The following is a 13,157-nucleotide window of genomic DNA, read 5'->3' as shown; positions in this document are numbered from 1 at the left end:
ACCCCCAAGGAAACATCCTTGTGCGTTCCACGGAACATCAAGATGCATTTGTATGAGTAGTTTATCTTGTGAGAGAAAAGGATGAACGAGGGAAGGCCTCTAGAGATAGAGATGGACACTACTACTACCAATGTGCTGGCCCGTGCGTTGCAATGGATCCAAAGTAGTAGAATAATACTTGTTCACGTGCTTGAAATATAAACACTCTAGTTTTGATATACATGTGTCAGCAAACATAACAGCTTGTCCATGGAAGTTGAACCACGGCGACCATCACGTTTCTTATTTCTACCACTAAGCCACTGAAGTTCGGTCCCGTGGGCCCCGAGAGGGAAATGTAACTCCCGCGGCAGGCCTTGTGTTGCTCCCGCAGTACGAGCTCATGCCAAAACTGGAATTTGTTTCTTACTACTACCAACTAGTACTAGTAAGGTACACGTGCATTGCACGCATGAGATTCTGGTGGTTTGTGCATTATGCTTCTACATGTGGAGTTTTCTGGATTCTAACATGTGGCAAATTCTGGTGGAATGTAAGGTTAGGCAAGTTTGATTAACTTAGGCGAGTGTTTGATTCAAGCCACACCTTAGGCAAGCCACACTAAGGCCCCACATGACATACACACAAAAAATGTGGCAAGATTCCCTTAGGCTTGCCAACTTGTTTCTCTTGTTTTGAAGAACTAATAACTTTGCCTAAGCTTAGTTGTGGCAAAGTTAGGGTCTGTTTGATTCAAAGGATTTTCATAGGATCTTTGAAGGATTAGAATCCTTAGGAATTTTTCATACATTGGTCGTTTGATTCGTAGGATTGAATCATGTAGAATATTTTCCTAAGGATTCATTTGTACTATGTTTCACAGGAATTCTAACATGCACTCCAACCTCTTGAAAGAAATCCTTCGTTTTTCATGTGACACAATCTAACAAACTAAATCCTATAGGGATCCAATGAACATGCCATTCCAATCCTACTTTTTTCCTATTCTTGTGTTTTTGCAATCCTATGAATCAAAGAGGCCCTTAGTCATGAATTAAGTTCAACCATGGAGTCTTCTAGATTATACATGTGGCAGAATCTGGTGGATGATATCCAACGGCCAGTAGTGCTCGGATTTGCCATCTTTGTACCATCGGATTGGCTTCATCCAACGACCAACTTTCAAAGTTTTTCACACACTATATAGGGGGTATAGATATAGATGTGCCAGTCCGTTGCAACGGATCCAAAGTATAGATATCTATTTAGTGGAGTGCACTCTAAACACATTATCTATTTATTTCTCTCTAACCTTTCGTAGCCATGCAAAGAGCCACATAAGCTTCATGGGTGCCTGTCGGTTTCAAAACCGGCGGATCTCGGGTAGGAGGTCCCGAACTGTGCGTCTAAGGCGGATGGTAACAGGAGGCAGGGAACATGATGTTTTACCCAGGTTCGGGCCCTCTTGATGGAGGTAAAACCCTACGTCCTGCTTGATTTATTCTTGATGATATGAGTATTACAAGAGTTGATCTACCACGACATCGGAGAGGCTAAAGCCTAGAAGCTAGCCTATGGTCTGATTGTATGTTGTCCTACGGACTAAAACCCTCCGGTTTATATAGACAACGGAAAGAGCTAGGGTTACACAAGGTCAGTTACAAAGGAGGAGATATACATATCCGTATTGCCTAAGCTTGCCTTCCACGCCAAGTAGAGTCCCATCTGGACACAAGACGAAGTCTTCAATCTTGTATCTTCATAGTCCATTAGTCCGGCCAAAGGATATAATCCGGCTGTCCGGAGACCCCCTAATACAGGACTCCCTTAGTAGGCCCCGAACCAGGCTTCAATGACGATGAGTCCAGCGCGCAGTGTTGTCTTCGGCATTGCAAGGCGGGTTCTTCTCCAATTTTCAAGTGTTCGCAAGCAGTGTCCAGCTCCATAAATGTTGAACCTCTTGGCTTCTATGCCCAAGAAGGGCTTTCTCCCACGCATCGAATGAATACGAGGCGCCAGGGCATTTTTACATTCGCCCCCTAGCTAGATAAATAAATTGTCTATTAAAGGGATGGGGATTCTTAGATCCGATCCATACCATCCTCCCCCAGCGAGAATCCATCAAAGCGCGTTTCGGAAAGATCCATTCCAGCATGGCCGACCTCCGCAGCTCCTCCTCCCGCCCCCATAGCCCTAAGCCCGGGGATTGGGAGAGGTGTTCCGTCCCGCACAGTGGATTAGTCGAACTGCAGACTAAGGGATTTCTCCCTCCGGCGTATATGGTGCCCGTTCGAGCCGGGCTTGCCACCTACAATGGCGGGGAGCAAGCGGAGAGCTTTCCCTGTCCCTCCATGGGGGAACGGGTCTGCCTTGTTCCTTATTTACTAAGGGGACTCGGATTTCCAATTCATCCGTTCCTCCGCGGGCTCCTGGAGTTCTACGGCCTCCAATTACACAATCTCACCCCTGCCTCCATTCTACATATTGCCGGCTATGTTGCTCTCTGCGAGTTGTTCCTGGGCTGCGAGGCTCACTTCAAGCTGTGGAAAAGGCTATTTTGCCTGGTCCCTCACATACAGAGGAGATCACTTTATCAAGTGGGCGGAGCCGAAATATGGCGCATCGCCGATACCGGATACCTGTCCGGTACCGCGAAGATGTCGTCCGAAGACTGTCCTTCAGAATGGTTTTATATGGATGACATTCCCCTTTCGGACCCTGTTCGGCGGGGTCTTCCTGAGTTCAACAATGCTCCTCTGAAGAAGCGCCGAAGTTTGCGCCCACGGAGCCCCCAGGCGGAAGACAACAGAGAAGTCCTCTATCTCATGAACGGATCAAAGCACTGGCTCAATCAGGATTGACAATAATCGAAGTTATGTCTATTTGCATAATGCGGGGAGTGCAACCAATTCAATACCGTGGGCACCCCTTGTGGTGTTATAACAGGGCGGATGGCGCCACCTGCTGGGGGCGTAAGGGTCCGGACAAGGCTGCCGCTTTAGTGAAAATTCTGTCCGAAATGTTTAAGGGTGAGGAAGAGGAGTTCACCCGCATCTAGCCACGGGATGGATTCTCCATGTACAATCCTCCAAGCTGGGTAAGTTATATCTCCCTGCTCCCATTTTTCCCGCATTCTTTGTCGTAATTATTCACCATGCCATTTTGTGGCAGGAACTGTGAAAAGCCATAAAGGAGGTCAGCAGCCCTTCTCCACAACCAGAGGACCCTGACCGGGCCCTCGACTCCGGACTCGAAGAAGATTCAGTTATATTCGTGGAGCTGATAGACCGGCAGTTCTATCAGTTAAGCTGTGAAGATGCCATGGTGGCCATTACGGCCGACTATCCCGGACTGCTCCCTGCATCGCAAGTAAGTAAAACCAAAAATCCCAACTCCAAAACTAGGATTCCCTTTTAGGAACTTCACCCACCATATACACATGGCATCTTTTACAGGGAAGGCATTCGGGACGCCCCGCCGAACCCGCAGCAACTCGCCAACAAGAGGCACCGAGGCCGGGTAGGCCAAAAAGGAAGGCGGCCAGGATGGATACGCCGGTGTAAAGGTATAAGAAAAACCGCGCTCCGTGGTTGTCGTCTTTCTCAAAATGTAATGACGCCCGCGTTTCTTTAACAGAAAAAACGCTCGCCGGAATATGTCCGGCGATGTTGCTAATCACGCTTCCACCAGTCGGGCGCCAGGACCGGACATGGAGGCAGAAGCCGATATGGGGCAGGCGCCGGATAATCCCCCTATAGAGGATGCGGGTAGATTATCCGCTACAAACTCCGAAGTGGAAAGCGCCATGAATCATAGGCGCCATCGGGCCGTACTCCGTGACGCTTGTTTCTCACCAGAGGCGTTTGACGCCTTCAATTCTGGAGAGGCGTACCTCCGTGCTGCTCAAGATGGTCTAGCCAGAGCCACAGATCAGTATGTAAAGGATGTACGGGTGAGTAAATCTGACGATTTATATGTATCAGTAGCCCCTAAGACTTGAAACAGTTAGCAGAACTGATTTAAGGATCATCTTTATTGTGTAGGTTCTTACAGAGAAGAATACTAGGCTGTCACAGGAGCTGGAGGAATGCAAGACCCAACTGCGGGCTGCTGTGGCCGCATTGCAGGAACTGAAAAAGTCACCTGCTGGTAACATTTACTTTAAAGAGTGATGGTTACCATATAAAGTGCGACATGGCTGCAGATCTAACAACATATGTTGCAAATGAATCCGGAGAGAATCCAGAGGACGAACATGTTATGCGACAGCTAGAGGCTGGCAAACACGTGCTGACTGAGGTTAGGTGGGAGAAAAACAATCTCCAAGATGACAATATTAAGCTGAGCGTGGAACTAAAAGACGTTCGGGGCCAGCTTGCATACTCCGAGAAGAAGAATAAGCGGCTTCGGCGCGACATTTTTAGTAAGTGCTTGAACTATAACGCCCCGAGACCGATGTGCCAGGTGTCCTCCAGTTATTCGCCGTTGTTTCCTTGTCATTTCTTGTGTGTCATGCATTCCGTATCATGTCATCATGTGCATTTCATTTGCATACATGTTCGTCTCATGCATCCGAGCATTTTCCCCGTTGTCTGTTTTGCAATCCGGTACTCCTATGTCACCCGGTATCCCTTTCTACCTCTTTTCGTGTGCGGGTGTTAAACATTTTCGGATTGGACCGAAACTTGTCATGCAGCCTTGATTTACTACCGATAGACCGCCTGTCAAGTTTCGTGCCATTTGGACTTCGTTTGATACTCCAACGGTTAACCGAGGGACCGAAAAGGCCTCGTGTGTGTTGCAATCCAACACCTTTCCAAAGTGGCCCAAAACCCACCTAAACCTCCTCCATCATCTTGGTCGTTCGATCACGATCGCGTGGCCGAAAACCGCACCTCATTTGGACTCTCCTAGCTCCCTCTACCTATAAATATGTGCACCCCGTTCATTTTCGCGGACGAAACCCTAGATTTTCCCTCCACGCCGCGCCGGACATGTCCACTCCGCCGCCGGACGCGTCCACCGCCTCCAGCCACGTCGCCCCGGCCAATCATGAGGCGCCACGTCGCCTCCTCCGCCTCTCTCCTCTAATAGGGCGCCGCCACCTCAGCCCCCATCCGCCCCGCGCCCGCCGCGGCCTGCCAGGCCCGCGTCCGGCCCAGCGGGCCCGGCGCCGTGCCCGCCGCCCGTCCGCGCGCCCCGCCGCCTGTGCTCGCCGGCGCCGCCCCGCTCGCTCGCCGCCGGCCGCCGCCTCACCTCGACTGCGCCGCCGCCTTCCCCTGGCCTCGGCTTCCGCGCGCGCGCCGTTGCCTGTCGCCCTCTTTGCCGCACCCCGCCGCCAATCGCCCGGCCGCCGCCCTTCTCGTCGCCGGCGTGCTCCGCCGTGGCGAGCCTCCTCATCGTCCGCTGCCGCCTCGCCGGCGTCGTCCACCGGCGCCGCCCCGCGCCGCTCGCCGGAACCCGCTCGCCCTCGCCGGAGTCGGATCCGGTCAAATCCGTCCAGGTGGGATGAGATCCACCGGGATCCGAACCAAACGCGCCCCTCCGTCCCGAATCGTGTCGTCCCGCACCGCGCCATCCCGCGTTGACTTTCCGCGAGGTCCAAATTTTCCCTAAGTCATTTTGTCCCAATAATTTTTAGGCATTTTCATCATGGCATAACTCTGCATCTGTAGCTCCGATTCGTGCGTGTAGCATTTCAAAATGTTCGTCTTGACGAGTGCGTCATTTCATCTCATTGCACCATTTTCATTTGAGCTCATCCTGATGCCCGAAATGCTGTTGGAAGAGGGCTATGTGAGGATAGTTTCAGATCTGTTTCAGCCAATGCACTTTTGTCATTTTTGTCATGATTATTGTGTGCATGCTATGATCCTGAGCTCTACATGTGTTTTGTTATATGACATGCCATCTTTACAGGGGTGTATGCCATGTATTTTTGTGATCTTCATGGTGACTAGCACAAGCATGCAAAGTAGCCTACTCGTTGATGCTGATTTCAGGGACTTAGATTTTCACCAAGTCCTTGTCCTGATATTGTTTTTATGCCATATGTTCATGTTGTTTCCTAGTGATCCGTGCCTCTTTCGAGGATGATCATTAAGGATGTTTTGTTAATATTGCGGTTCTCTATCCATCCATGTCTTTGTTTGCAAACATGGAGCACCCTATCTTGAGTCAATCGAGCTCTACTTTTGCTATAAATTGTTCCTAGCAGATCGTTAGCATGTTTAGCGATTTTGCCGAGGTTGTTGTTGTTGATCCGTGCATGCTATGTTGTTGTTCTTGCCATGTATAGCTTCTATGTCATGTCTTCTTGATGGGTGTATGCTTAGATTGTCATGCCAGGCTTTGTAGTGAGTGCATCGAGCTCGTAAACATGCCTACTCGTTAACTGATTTGCCATGCTCCAGTTTTTCACTAAGTCTGAATCTGTTTATGTTTTTGCTACGTTCACATGCTTGCAATTGTATTTTCTGATCCCTTTTGGCTCAAGGTCACTAAGGGACTTTTGTTATATGCTTAGAGTAGCTTCATGCCATGCCTTGCTTTGCCATGATACGTTCTTGTAGCATTTTTTTCATGCTCTAAAGATTGCTTCCTGATGATAAATTCCTGATTTGTTGTTATTTCACAAAGTCTGAAACCTGTTATCATTTGCACTTTTGCCATGCTTGTTTGAACTTGTTATTGAGTGAATTAGTCGTAGCTCATTGTTCATCTTTTGTCAAACATCATGAATGGATCCCTGCCATGTATTTGGTTGCCATGTTTGAGTGCTGTAGCATATTGATCTTGTTGCATTTAGATGGCTACTTGCTGTTTATCGCAGACCGGTGCCATATTTGTTTTGCTTGCCATTTCCAAACCGTGCATCCGATTCCGGTGATCTTTATATCGATCTCGACCGAAATCACCTCACCTTTCCAGTGGCACCCTTGGATTTCCATGTTGAGGCCAGGTTCAATCATTCCTTTGCACATCATGCATATGCATCACATACCGCATCCCGCATATCATGCCATGTTCATGTGTTGGTTGTTTACCATGTTGTGTGCTTCTTTCCGGTGTTGGTTCCTCGGGTTGGTCCTGATAACGTCGCGTTTGTGAGGACCCGTTCGACTACGTCCATTTGTCTTCTTCATGGACTCGTTCTTCTTCCTTGCGGGATTTCAGGCAAGATGACCATACGATCGAAATCACTTCTATCTTTGCTTGCTAGTTGCTCGCTCTTTTGCTATGCCTATGCTGCAATACCTACCACTTTCTTATCATGCCTCCCATATTTTTGAGCCAAGCCTCTAACCCACCTTGTCCTAGCGAACCGTTGTTTGGCTATGTTACCACTTTGCTCAGCCCCTCTTATAGCGTTGTTAGTTGCAGGTGAAGATTGGAGTTTGTTCTATGTTGGAACATGGATATTTTGTTGGGATATCACAATATCTCTTAATTAATTCATCTATATACTTGGTAAAGGGTGGAAGGCTCGGCCTTATGTCTGGTGTTTTGTTCCACTCTTGCCGCCCTAGTTTCCGTCATATCGGTGTTATGTTCCTGGATTTTGCGTTCCTTACACGGTTGGGTTATAATGGGAACCCCTTGACAGTTTGCCTTGAATAAAACTCCTCCAGCAAGGCCCAACATTGGTTTTACCATTCGCCACCTAGCCTTTTTCTCTAGGGAGTCGCGCATCCCGAGGGTCATCTTTATTTTAACCCCCCGGGCCAGTGCTTGTCTAAGTGTTGGTCCAAACTAAGCGATGTCCGGAGCTACCAGGGGAAACTCTGGGCTGGCCCACCCGACGTCTGGCTCATCCGGTGTGCCCTGAGAACGAGATATGTGCAGCTCCTATCGGGATTTGTCGGCACATCTGGGTGGCTTTTCTGCTTTAGTTTTACCATTGTCGAGGATGTCTTGTAACCGGGATGCCGAGTCTGATCGGATTGTCTTGGGAGAAGGAATATCCTTCGTTGACCGCGAGAGCTTGTGATGGGCTAAGTTGGGACACCCCTGCAGGGATTTGACCTTTCGAAAGTCGTGCCCGCGGTTATGGGCAGATGGGAATTTGTTAATGTCCGGTTGTAGAAAACCTGAAGTTGATCTTAACAAAAATACATCAACCGTGTGTGTAACCGTGATGGTCTCTTCTCGGCGGAGTCTGAGAAGTGAACATGGTGTTGGAGTTATGCTTGACGTAGGTTGTTCTAGGATCACTTCTTGATCATAGTTTTATCGACCGTGCCTCGCCTTCTCTTCTCGCTCTCATTTGCGTATGTTTAGCCACCATATATGCTAGTCGCTTGATGCAGCTCCTCCTCATACCTTTTACCCTTCCTATAAGCTTAAATAGTCTTGATCGCGAGGGTGTGAGATTGCTGAGTCCCCGTGGCTCACAGATACTTCCAAAACCAGTTTGCAGGTGCCGATGTTACCGAGCAGATGACGCAACCAAGCTCCAGGAGGAGCTCGATGAAGATCTTGTCCTTCGTGTTGTTCTGTTTCCAGTTGATCAGTAGTGGAGCCCAGTTGGGGTCGATCGGGGATCTGTGCAGCATTTGGGGTAGCCTTCTTTTATTTTGGTTCCGTAGTCGGACCTTGTTTGTATCCGGATGTTGTAATGCTTTATCCATGTATTGTGTGAAGTGGCGATTGTGAGCCAACTATGTATCTCTTTCCCTTATGTATTACATGGGGTGTGTGAAGATTACCTCACTTGCGACATTACTTTCAATGCGGTTATGCCTCTAAGTCATGCTTCGACACGTGGGGGATATAGCCGCATCGAGGGCGTTACATGAACGAATCCTTTTAAAGGAGTTCGGCGAAGAAGCCAACTAACAGCGTTATGTCTATAGGTATGCTGACGGGTCGTCCCACGGAGGAAATGCCTGGGTTTGCGGGTGATATTCTGTTCGAGCTGTCACATCTGCACGAACCAGTTCGGCAGGTGATGTAGGGTGTTGCCCAGGCCTTGTGGCCGTCCGTATCCCTGCCAGAGGGCGCTGCCGAGCTTGCGGAGAAGCTCAAGGGAGCACGGAGGCGCTTCCGATTATGGAAGGTATCAACCTGCCGACAGGGTGCCAGAGAAGTCTGGGCCATGGTGAAGACGCGGTATACCAAGGCAGACCCAAATCACATGGCCGAGGTCGGACCTGTGGGGCCCGACGGAAAAGAGATCCCCGTTAGCTTAGTTTATGGGCAAGTAGTATTAGCCGCAAAGTATTCTCAACAGGATTATAAGCTAGACCGCCTGTTGGATGGTATAGAAGAAGAATTTAGTCAGTCTGCATGACTATGTAATTAAAGTGACATGTATAATGCCTTCTAGCCGGATTGTAGATCATTTGTCGTTGCGGACCTTTTCGCTTCAACCTCCAGGCCCAATAGTTCGGAGTGTATCCGAATACCCGGTCAGTTATATAAGAACCAGGGTATGCGTGGAGACCAAGCGTAGGGGTCATTAGTGCTTTATCAGACATGTGCCAAACTAGTTATGTTATATTACATGGGTAGTAAGAAACATCTTCCAGGGAGAATAGTTCCATTAAGGGTTCCTTTCCCTGGGTAAGCATGCCCTAAAGTGCATGTCCGGACTGCAATAGGAAACGCAGGAAGAACATCTGGGGGCAGATATGGACAATAAATAAAAATCATCTTTTGTTCACCGACCGAATATTCCCTTAAGAACGCTAGCTTTCGGCTTCACCCAGTCTGAGGTACACATACGGCTGACCCGGCAGTAACAATCGCAGAGGTGCTCCCCTTATGCCCTAGCCGAATTAACATGAATGTAGGGCATAAATACAAGAGCCAAGCAACCCATCTTGGCCAAAACTTAAGTCATATCGATGCATATAATGGTGAAAAAAGGTACATGCGGAAGTATAACACATGTGTGGGGCATGAGGCCCAGATAAATAATTTAAGCTTCTGTGAAAGAAGCCCCCAGGTATGAAGAGTGCGGCTAGCGCATCTGTAATGTGCAAGCGAGGCACAAGGTGACCCTTGAAGGCCTAGAGGAATAATAAAAGAAAGAAAAAAAGAGAAACAAGACAGATAATGTATATGCAGAAAATGGACAAAGGGAGGGGACTAACATAGAGTCCGGTGCTAGGCGTAGAATCTTCGGAGCCTGGCCACGTTCCATGGGTTCGGCTCGAGTCGACTAGTCGATGCATCCCGCAGTCGGTACGCTCCACCGGTCAGAACTTGGTCAATAATGAATGGACCTTCCCATTTGGGCTCGAGCTTGTTCTTTTTCTTATCCGCAGGCGTAGAACTAGTTCGCCAACGTTATAAGTTTTGGCCCGTACTTCTCTGCTTAGGTATCTGCGAGCTTTTTGCTGATAAAATGTGGAACGGGCTTTGGCTACGTCGTGTTCCTCCTCGAGGGTATCCAAACTGTCCTACCGATCGAGCTCGGCTTCTCTTTCTTCATACATGTGCACTCAAGGTGAGTCATGAATTATGTCACTAGGCAAGACTGCCTCTGCGCCGTACACCATAAAGAAGGGTGTATATCCGGTACTACGATTCAGCGTGGTCCGCAGCCCCCAGAGTACGGAGTCGAGCTCCTCGACCCAGTGTGTGTTAGAGTCCTCTAAGGAGAGCACTAATCTGGGTTTAATGCCGCTCATTATAAGACTGTTTGCTCGCTCGACTTGACCGTTGGTTTGTGGGTGATAGACTGAAGCATAATCGAGCTTGATGCCCATTTTGCTGCACTAGAGTTTTACCTCATTGGTCGTGAAGTTCGTGCCATTATCAGTGATGATGCTGTGGGGGACGCCATAACGGTGTACAACCCCGGATATGAAGTCTATCACTGGTCCGGATTCGGCTGTTTTAACAGGTTTGGGCTCTATCCATTTGGTGAATTTATCCACCATGACCAATAAGTATTTTTTCTTGTGGGTTCCCCCTTTAAGGGGTCCAACCATGTCAAGCCCCCAGACCGCAAAGGGCCATGTAACGGGGATTGTTTGGAGGGCGGTGGGTGGCATGTGGCTTTGATTTGCGAAGAGCTGGCAACCTGCGCAGTGTTGGACCAAGTCCTATGCATCTGCCCGGGCCGTTGGCCAATAGAATCCTATACGGAAAGCCTTGCTTACAAGAGCCCGGGCTGCAGCGTGATGACCGCCGAGTCCGGCGTGAATTTCGGCCAAAAGATTCCACCCTTCCTCTTCGGAGATGCACCTTTGAAGGACTCCGGTAGTGCTTTTTTTCTACAATTCTCCCTCATGGACCATGTAGGCCTTGGATCGCCGCACTATGCAGCGTTCCTCATTTTGGTCCTCCGAAAGTTCCTGTCTAGTTAGGTAGGCCAGGAATTGTTCTGTCCACGGGGCGATAATGACCATTATTTCGTGAGCTGAAGGTGTTATTTCGGTGGCGGAGCCTCCGATTGTTTCAGAGAGTTCGGTATTGGGTATTTTGGCCGGGTCCGGACTGTTGTTACCGGTGTCCCCTTCCCATACTACGGATGGCTTGAACAGCCTTTCTAGAAATATGTTGGGGGGGACCGCATCATGTTTTGCGCCGATGCGGGCGAGGATATCCGCCGCCTGATTGTTTTCCCGAGCCACATGGTGAAATTCGAGCCCCTCGAACCGAGCTGACATTGTTAGGACGGCGTTTCGATAGGTCGCCATTTTCGGAACCTTGGCATCAAAGTCTCCATTTATTTGGGATATTGCGAGGTTTGAATCCCCACGCACCTCCAGGCGTTGAATGCCCATGGAGACTGCCATCCGAAGACCATGCAACAGAGCTTCGTATTCGGCTGCATTGTTGGAGTCTGTATACAATATTTGCAATAATACTGAACGGTATCTCCGGTTGGGGACGTCAGGACGACGCCAGCCCCTAGACCAGCCAGCATTTTAGAACTATCGAAGTGCATGATCCAATTGGAGTATGCGCCGTACACTTTAGGGAGTTCGTCCTCCGTCCATACGGCGACGAAGTCAGCCAATACTTGCGACTTAATGGCTCGTCGAGGTTTGTATGTTATGTTGAACGGGAGGAGCTCAATGGCCCATTTGGCAATCCGGCCCGTAGCGTCTCGGTTGTTTATAATATCATTAAGTGGCACTTCCGAGGCTACTGTAATCGAACACTCTTGAAAGTAGTGTCGCAGCTTCCGCGATGCCATGAATACCGCATATGCTATCTTTTGGTAATGCGGGTACCGTGATTTGCATGGAGTGAGGACAGTGGATACATAGTATACCGGCTTTTGAAGAGGGAATTTGTGTCCGTCCGCTTCCCGTTCGATAACGGGCACCGCGCTTACAACTTGATGAGTTGCCACAATGTGCAATGGCATTGGTTCGCCGATGTTTGGCGCGGCCAGTATTGGGTTGGTTGCCAAGATGGCCTTTATTTCTTCCAATCCGGCTGTGGCCGCATCCGTCCACTCGAAGTGTTCGGTGCGCCGAAGGAGGCGATAAAGGGGTAAAGCCTTTTCTCCTAAGCGGGAGATAAAGCGGCTTATAGCCTCCATGCATCCAATTAACTTATGGATTTGTTTGAGGTCTGTTGGGGTAGCCAACTGTGACAAAGCTCGGATTTTGGCCAGATTAGCTTCAATACCTCTACTGGAGATAATGCAACCCAGGAGCTTTCTGGCTGGTACGCCGAAAACGCATTTTTCCGGATTAAGCTTGATGTCGTATGTTCGGAGGTTGTCGAATGTAAGCCTCAAGTCGTCTATCAAAGAGTCGACATGTTTGGTTCTGACGACCACATCGTCTATGTATGCCTCTACTGTTTTGCCGATTTGTTTCTCCAGATATGTCTGAATCATGCGCTGATATGTTGCGCCGGCGTTTTTGAGCCCAAAAGGCATTGTGTGAAAACAGAAGGGACCGTATGGTGTGATTAATGCCGTTGCGGCTTGGTCAGACTCTGCCATCTTGATTTGGTGGTAACCAGAGTTTGCGTCGAGGAAACACAATGACTCGTGTCCTGTGGTAGCATCAATGATTTGATCGATGCATGGGAGGGGGAAGGGATCCTTTGGGCAAGCTTTATTGAGGTCTTTGAAGTCGACACAAAGGTGCCAGGATTTGTCCTTCTTTGGTACCATCACCAGGTTTGCTAGCCAGTCCGGGTGTTTTATTTCTCTGATGAATCCGGCCTCCAATAACTTGGCTAGTTCCTATCCCATGGCCTGT

This window comes from Triticum urartu, chromosome 6 (genome assembly GCF_003073215.2).
Source record: "Triticum urartu cultivar G1812 chromosome 6, Tu2.1, whole genome shotgun sequence".
Taxonomy (NCBI): domain Eukaryota; kingdom Viridiplantae; phylum Streptophyta; class Magnoliopsida; order Poales; family Poaceae; genus Triticum; species Triticum urartu.
The sequence above is the reverse complement of the archived record's forward strand: the minus strand, read 5'-3'. Positions refer to the sequence as shown.